The sequence below is a fragment of the Podarcis raffonei genome, chromosome 15 (assembly GCF_027172205.1).
Source record: "Podarcis raffonei isolate rPodRaf1 chromosome 15, rPodRaf1.pri, whole genome shotgun sequence".
NCBI classification, from domain to species: Eukaryota; Metazoa; Chordata; class Lepidosauria; order Squamata; family Lacertidae; genus Podarcis; species Podarcis raffonei.
In genome coordinates this window covers 13,595,836-13,601,946 of record NC_070616.1, presented here as the reverse complement: position 1 = coordinate 13,601,946, position 6,111 = coordinate 13,595,836, and the positions used below count along the sequence as shown (strand labels likewise).

Genomic DNA, 6,111 nt, shown 5'->3' with positions numbered 1-6,111 from the left:
TGTGATGGCCCTTACGATATTTGAAGATGGCTCTCATACCTCCTCTCAGTCTCCTTACCAGGGTAGACATATCAGTTAACACAGAGAGAGCAGGATGCTGGACCAGAGATGGGGGATTGGTCTGATTCAGCAGGCAGGCTCTTAATGTGTTCCTGGACACAGTAGACAGGCAGGAACAACAAGGATGAGAAGTAGATGCTGCAGGAGTCGGCCTACGGAGACCCACACTTCAGCAGATGCCCAACCCTGACACCAGCCTCAGAAGCCTCCGTTTTCTGTGTGCCAGCCTCTCAGATGTTTGCCATGCCCTCGTGCCTAACTCAGCAGGAGAGAAGTCACCGAGGAAGGACAATCTCGCTTTTTCTCCATTTCTTCCTGGTTGGTGTCAGTGATGCAGGGCAGGGCAGGTGGGAAGATGCCCAACTCTACAGCAGCCTTCCCTGCCATTCACCAAGCATAAAATATTCTCGACTGCCATCAATCAGAGTCCCTTTGGCTGGCAAGAAGCAGTCCCCCAGAGGAGGCTGAGACAAAATCATAAACCTGTAACAGACTGGAGAAGCATGAGACTTGTATCTGCTTAATAACGTCTATTTGGGAAGCACCAAGAAGAAAAGGCGGAGATAAAGGGGAACAGGGGCTTTCTAAAACACTGAAATCGGTTTGGCAGTTACTAGAGTGTACAGATTCTGAGGCCTCATTCACACCCTGCATTTAAAGCTCCAGGATACCACTTTCAACAGTCACCGCTCCACGCAAATAATTCTGGGACCTGTAGTTTGTTAAGGGTGCCAAGAGTTGTTAGGAGAACCCTATACTCTCCACGCGGGTGGCGCTGTGGGTTAAAGCCTCAGCGCCTAGGACTTGCCGATCGAAAGGTCGGCGGTTCGAATCCCCGTGGCGGGGTGCGCTCCCGCTGCTCGGTCCTAGCGCCTGCCAACCTAGCAGTTCGAAAGCACCCCCAGGTGCAAGTAGATAAATAGGGACCGCTTACTAGCGGGAAGGTAAACAGCGTTCCGTGTGCTGCGCTGGCTCGCCAGATGCAGCTTGTCACGCTGGCCACGTGACCCGGAAGTGTCTGCGGACAGCGCTGGCCCTCCGGCCTATAGAGTGAGATGGGCGCACAACCCTAGAGTCTGGCAAGACTGGCCCGTACGGGCAGGGGTACCTTTACCTTTACCTTATACTCTCCACACAGAGCTACAATTCCCTGGGAGGAGGGATTGATAATTAAACCACTCTGGGAACAGTTGCCTGAATTTCCTTAATAACCGGGAGGGAGAAAGTATAATCTTTATCATAGAAATTCTACCCAGCAAGGACAGTTTTAGTTTTCCCATCATAACATATCCTTTTGGATTTCCATCCATGTCTTAACAAAATGATTTTGAAATAACATACAGTTCATACAATAAAACTTAAATACTTTTTTTTTTTACTTTTAAATCCAGTTTTCTCCATCAGTCTTTGGCTCTCGCTTTGTTTTCCTGACAGTTAACCTTAAAACCTGCTAGCATACCAGATCCATTTATCCAAAAATCTTCCTGTACAATTTTCTTTATTTTCCAGATAACGGTTCCCCTCTCATCACTTATAGTCTATTGTAATGTCTATAGTCTGATATCAGCACAGTTCACTAAGATGGAAATTTATGTCCGGTCCTCTCTTAGTCTGCAATCCATTTTAGAAAAGGAATTTCAAGCATTTCACAAACTTCCAGCTGTCCTTTAACAGACCTCACTTGTGATACTTCCATTTCTTTAATCCAGATGGGGTAGGTGTTAAGCCCTTGCAGACTTTAAATAATAATAATAAAATTAATAATTCTCCATTTTTAATCAAGGTAGGACCCTCAAATTTCATCCCTCAATCTCGATAGTCTCATTCAGATTACACCTCCCTGTCCACATCTCTGGAGGCACCTTTAATTTTGATCCAATATTCCTAATTGTGAAGGAGCTCTGTGTCTTGCAATGGCGGACTTGGAGACTGCCTCAGCGGCGAAGGGCTTGAGACACAGCATCTTAACCTCCTTGCTTCTTCAGCAGCAGGAACAGGCACAAAGACATTCACAGGTGCCCTTGTCACCCAACTGCATTCATGGGTTTTCGGAGGGTTTTACAGCCTCAGTTAACCCCCTCCCCTCCGTCTGAGTCTGGTCCCAGAATGGGAGAGACCCCATTTTTGTAGCTGGAGTCAGTCAGGGCCCTGCCTTCTCAGGCCAAGTGGAAAAGGCCTGCAAGGCACAGAAAACACTGCAAGAAGGCCTGGGATGTCGAACAATAAAGCTAATAAGTGAAAAGTCAGCTCCGTGGACACACTCTGCATCCCCAAGGTGTGGAGACTCGGTTACCTTCTTCGGGTGCTGGCCACATACATGACAGCTGTCATTGGACTATTGCCTTCTGCAGAGGAAAGAGAAAGCTGGATCAGATGTCTTTTGTGACACTACAAAACCCACCATTAACAGGTGCAAGAGGGCCCACAAGCAGGCCCAAGCCAGGAAAGACTGGCCTCCCTCAGGCTTGGGCCCAATCCCTTGCCCCAGAGGCCCTGCAGCCTCCTGGGCAGAGGTGGAAGGGCAGCACTACATGCCTCTGGCATCATCCTGACACCCCAGGGACACACGCCACATTATTTGCATCAGTTGCTTTGGGAGCCTCCTGGAGGGTGGAGGTGGTGTTGCAAAAATCAACGTTTGAGGCTAAAGGAAATCTCCACGCAGCAGTGAGAAAGCAAAGGGTGTTTATTGCTAGTGATAAAGGCTCAGTGGGTTACTCTCCAAAAGCTGAGCAAGCCCCAAAAGGGTGGGGCCTCCTTAATATACGTAGCTGTTATCTGTTAAAGCAATACATATGCATAAAGTTCCTCCAAACTGAAGTTACAACATAATACTAATTATACCATGTATGGTATTTCCTTCATTACCCATTCATTAGTCTCAAAACAAAGGACTCTTTCTAAGCAACACACCGCTGCGCGTTATCTCTTTGCATTCCTTTCTACCTGAGGGGGTTAGGACATTGGAGCAGAGCGCCAGTGGAAGTATTCAAAGAAACAAGTAAACAAAAGTGAGCTACTTACTTTGAGGTTGGGGAACCTTTTGGCATAGGCCAGCAGCGAAGATACGCTGCTGGCCGCCAGTTCCCTCAGCTTCTTACCATTGGCGGCTGCGTAACGTCTGAGGTCCTGCGGGAGGAAAGAGCACCTCAGTCAGGGGGCCAGTTTGAGCCAAAGATGCCAAGCACTGCCCCCCTGCCTGCCCCAATGGAGTTTCTTGAAGTCCTTAACAACCCCTGAGGCCATCAGGACACTTAAACATTCAGTAGCAGCACCAGACTGCCATCATACAGGGCCTCACTGACTTTAAATAATAATAATAAAATTAATAATAAAAAGTTCTCCTCTCTTCTCTCCAGTTTTAATCAAGGCAGGACCCTCACATTTCATCCCTCAATCTCGATAGTCTCATTCAGATTACAGCTCACTGTCCACATCTCTGGAGGCACCTTTAATTTTGATCCAATATTCCAAATTGTGAAGGAGCTCTGCCTCTTGCAATGGCGGACTTGGAGACTGCCTCAGCGGCGGAGGGCTTGAGACACAGCATCTTAACCCCCTTGCTTCTTCAGCAGCAGGAACAGGCACAAAGACATCCACAGGTGCCCTTGTCCCCCAACTGGCTTTAGGGGTTTTCGGAGGGTTTTACAGCCTCAGGTAACCCCCCTCCCCTCTGTCTGAGTCTGGTCCCAGAATGGGGAGACGTTACCATGGCAGAGACCAGAACCGGAAACCCTACAGATCTTCAATAATTATGTCATCTGGAAGAGAATGAAAAAGAGAGATTTGAATTAGCAGCCCTCTCAACAAAACCCACTAAACAATACCCAAACCCAAGGGTTCAGTCACCTCAGCTGGCGTCAGTCAGGGCCCTGCCTTTTCAGGCCAAGTGGAAAAGGCCTGCAAGGCACAGCAAACACAGCAAGAAGGCCTGGGATGTCTTTTTCGGCACAAACAATGAAGCTAATAAGTGAAATGTCAGCTCCGTGGACACACTCTGCATACTCAAGGTGTGGAGATTCGTTTACCTTCCTCAGGTGCTGGCTGAACACGGGACCTGTGTCGGGCTATTGTCTTCTGCAGAGGAAAGAGAAAGCTGGATGAGACGCCTTTTGTGACACTACAAAACCCACCATTAAAAGGTGCAAGAGGGCCCACAAGCAGGCCCAAGCCAGGAAAGACTGGTCTCCCTCAGGCTTGGGCCCAATCCCTTGCCCCAGAGGACCTCCATGGGCCCTGCAGCCTCCTGGGCAGAGGTGGAAGGGCAGCACCAGGGAAGAGGGCCGGACATGCCTCTGGCATCATCCTGACACTCCAGGGGCACACATTATTTGCATTAGTTGCTTTGGGAGCCTCTTGGAGGGCGGGGGTAGAAGTATTCAAAGAAATGAGTAAACAAAAGTGAGCTGCTTACTTTGAGGTCAGGGAACCTTTTGGCATAAGCCAGCAGCGAAGATATGCTGCTGGCAGCCAGTTCCCTCAGCTTCTTATCATTGGCGACCGCTGTTCCCCACACCAAGCTTATCCCAGAGCTCTGCGCTACTGAAGGAGGTGAGGATGGGTGACCCCACCTAAGCCTGTGTAGTCACCCCCCCAACCAGGCCTCAAGCCTCAAACCAGGCCTCAAGCCTCAAGATGTTTCAAAATTACTTTCTCAGTAGTTAAAAGCATTAGCTAAGCATTTTGCTCTGCTGTAACAAAGGTAGTTGAGAAGAACAATGTGCTTCCCAGGCCTTTGACCTTGCCGGCCGCACATAGCTTGTTGCAACTTTATCCAGGAACTGCGCCAGTAGAACAAGAGAGAGAAACAATTCTATGCAAATTCAGGAGATTGGGAGAGAAGGGGGATTTGAAAAAAATGGATAAAACCTGCTTGTAAAATGTTTTCGGTTTGTGCTTGCTGTGAATGATCCTTCTACCAGCCCGGAAGGTAGAATAAACAGCTCTTTCTCTGGTTTAACCCTTTGGTGTCTCTGTTGACTCCTTCTTCCCTTCCCCGGGCGCAATGCTCTTCCTACCCGTGAAAAAGGCCTAAAAAGGCTACACTACCACCACAACCCTTATCCATTAAAAGAAACAGCTTTTCAAGGTCCAGTGGCTAAAATGGCAAAAGTCAGGCTCTTAGTTCATAGGTGAGGGCTTTTCCACTTCAGAGACTGCAGAATTGGGGGCAAAGACCACAGTCAGTGGGCAGAGGGTCTGAGGGATCCAGTCCCTACTCTTTTGTTTCCCCCAGTACTAATCTCAGGCTCTGGAAAAGCCTTGGAAGAGCTTTGGCACAACTGCAACAAGAGAAGGACATGGGGACAAGTTAGTTTGTCCTTCAGCAGCTTCCAAGATTATTCCAAGAATCTTCTTGATTTCCCTGCTTCTACACTCCTACTACAGGGCTGGCAAACCCCAGGCCTTGGGGGCTAGTCTTGGCCTGCAGCCCCCAGAATGTGGCTCACAAGCGAATGTGGCCCTCCAACTGACAACTGTCACCCAGCCCTGTCCAATCAGCTGCCTCTGCCTCCTGCTTCCACTGGAAATGCATTTTTTCCTTTCTCAGTCAATAGCATCTTCATCAGACCCCACAAAGCTGGCTGGCCACTGGAGTGGGTTTCCAGATGCTGGACCAGATAAGCCTTGGGTCGGATCCAGCAGTCTAGCTCTTATTTTTTTACTAGCTTCCCCTCCCCCACAAATCCTATACCCTGAGCTGCCTCCCTAGCGTATTCCTGCCCTTCCCTTCCCAAAAATGGCGGCGGTGCATGGCAGGGCACTTGCTCACCTGGCGCTGGAGTGGTGCCACTTTGTTGCTCCTCTTGATGTTCATAAAATTTCTCAGTTGCCTGAGCCTAGAAGAGATGATGCAGGACAGAAATACGTTTAGCCTAACAGAGAATTGCTGGCACGACTAACAGGAAAAATTCGAAACCAGCATGACCAGACTTTCCTAAAGGACTGGAAGAAATTTATGTTGCATTTGAAGTAAAAGGTAAAGGGACCCCTGGCCATTAGGTCCATTCGTGGCCGACTCTGTGGTTATGGCGCTCCTCTCGCTTTATT

The 6,111-nt window shown here is 48.9% G+C and overlaps 1 long non-coding RNA gene across 1 annotated transcript; it reads right to left on the bottom strand.

Moving 5' to 3' along the window:
* Positions 1 to 1,184: 1,184 nt before the first annotated feature.
* Positions 1,185 to 4,380, bottom strand: LOC128402649 (uncharacterized). Its single transcript, XR_008327758.1, has 4 exons — positions 3,910 to 4,380; positions 3,510 to 3,821; positions 3,085 to 3,189; positions 1,185 to 2,405 (listed from the first exon to the last, which is right to left on the bottom strand). It is a non-coding gene; the product is annotated as an uncharacterized LOC128402649 (long non-coding RNA).
* Positions 4,381 to 6,111: the final 1,731 nt, after the last annotated feature.